Genomic DNA, 2,329 nt, shown 5'->3' on the forward strand with positions numbered 1-2,329 from the left:
CTGGAACAAGACAAGAATGCCCACTCTTACCCCTCCTGTTCAACATAGTATTGGAAGTCCTGGCTCGAGCAATCAGAGAAGAGTAGGCAATTAGTGGTATCCAAATAGGAAAGGAGAAAGTCAAGTTATCTCTCTTTGCAGATGATATGATTGTGTACCTTGAAAACCCAAGAGAATCTGTCAAAAACCTCCTTACACTGATAAAGGCCTTTGGCAAAGTCTCAGGATACAAAATAAATGTACAAAAGACAATCCTATTTCTCTACACCAATAATAAACAAACAAAAACCCAAATGAAAAACACAATTGCATTCACAATAGCCACAAAAAAAATGAAATACCTTGGCATCTTCCTAACCAGAGACGTGAAAGACCTTTACAATGAAAACTACAAAACACTGCTCAGAGAAATCAAAGATGACACAAACAAGTGGAAAAATATCCCATGATCATGGATTGGAAGAATCAACATTGTGAAGATGTCCATCTTACCTAAGGCAATCTACAAATTCAATGCAATACCCATCAAATTACCAGCAACATTCTTCTCAGACCTAGCAAAGACAACACAGGAATTCATATGGAAACACAAACGTCCAAGAATAGCCAGAACAATCCTCAGCAAAAAAAAAAAAAAAACAAAGCAGGTGGTATCACATTACCAGACTTCCAAGTTTACTATAAAGCTACAATCTTCAAAACAGCTTGGTATTGGTATAGGAACAGGCATATAGATCAATGGAATAGAATTGAGATTCCAGAAGCAAAACCTCAATTTCTCAACCAACTCAACTTCAACAAACACTCCACCACCTACCTCTGGGGAGAGGAGAATCTATTCAGTAAATGGTGCTGGGAAAACTGACTGACCACATGCAGAAGATTCAAACAGGACCCTTATCTATCCCCATGCACAAAGGTTAACTCCAAATGGATCAGAGACCTAAATGTAAAACCTCAAACAATAAGAACCTTAGAAAATGAAGGAAATACCCTCATGGAAATCGGAACTGGCATCCAATTCCTGAACAAAACCTGAAACCCACAGATCATAAGAGAGAAGATAGACAAGTGGGACTTCATTAAACTGACAAGCTCCTGCAAGGCTAAAGAAACCATCAAGAGAACAGGGAGACAGCCTAAAGACTGGGAAAAAATATTTGCCAACACCAGGTCTGACAAAGGCTTAATATCCTGGATCTGTAAGGAACTAAAATGTGCTGCAAAGAAAAAAACAAACAACCCCATTATCAAATGGGCATAAGATATGAACAGACACTCCACAAAAGAGGACATCCGAGCAGCCAACAAACACATGAAGAAATCTTCAGCCTCACTAATCATCAGGGAGATGCAAATCAAAACCACACTGAGATACTACTGAACTCCAGTCAGAATGGCAATTATCAACAACTCAAAAAATAACAGCTGCTGGAGAGGGTTGGCGAAAATGGAACACTTCTACACTGTTGGTGGGAGTGTAAACTAGTGCAACCTCTGTGAAAAGCAGTGTGGCGATTCCTAAAAGCTCTAAATATTCAACCTTCCATATGACCCTGCAATCCCCCTACTGGGAATATACCCTGAAGAACTCAAATCACTCTATAAAAAAGATACCTGCACACGTATGTTTATCGCAGCATTGTTCACAATAGGAAGAACCTGGAAACAACCATGCTGCCCATCAAAAGAGGACTGGATTAAAAAAATGTGGTACATATGCACGATGGAATACTATGCACTCATAAAAAAGAACAAAATCATGAATTTTGCAGCAACCTGGATGGAACTAGAGTCTATAATACTGAATGACCTCTCACAGAAACAAAGATCCGAGTATCACATGTTCTCACTCACATAATGAACGTTGAACATCCAATGTAATACTATAAGAAAATGACTGACGGTACTGGGAAACTATGGGGGTGGGATTGGATTAACAGTAGCAAATATCTGTCTGGGGATGGGGAAACACCTCTTATCAACAGGGTGCCTGAATGAAATGTAATTGTACACCTAACCCTTAACTGTACCCCACAAAACCATAATAAAAAATATTGATTAAAAAAATAAATAAAAAAATAAAATAAAATTTTGGAAAATAGAAGATAATTGATAGCATCAGAAGTTAGATTATTTGCCTGCAGGGCAAATGGGACTTGAAAGGATGGGAGGAAGGGCTTACAAAGAAGCAGAGGGAAACTTTTAGAGATATGGATGTGTCTTCTTGATTATGGAGACAGTATCATGGATTTGGATACATATATCAAAACTTATCAAATTGTGTGTGTGTGTGTGTATATATATATATATATATATATATATATAT

Source organism: Carlito syrichta, unplaced genomic scaffold, assembly GCF_000164805.1.
Source record: "Carlito syrichta isolate Samal-C Ts95f unplaced genomic scaffold, Tarsius_syrichta-2.0.1 Scaffold302542, whole genome shotgun sequence".
NCBI lineage: Eukaryota > Metazoa > Chordata > Mammalia > Primates > Tarsiidae > Carlito > Carlito syrichta.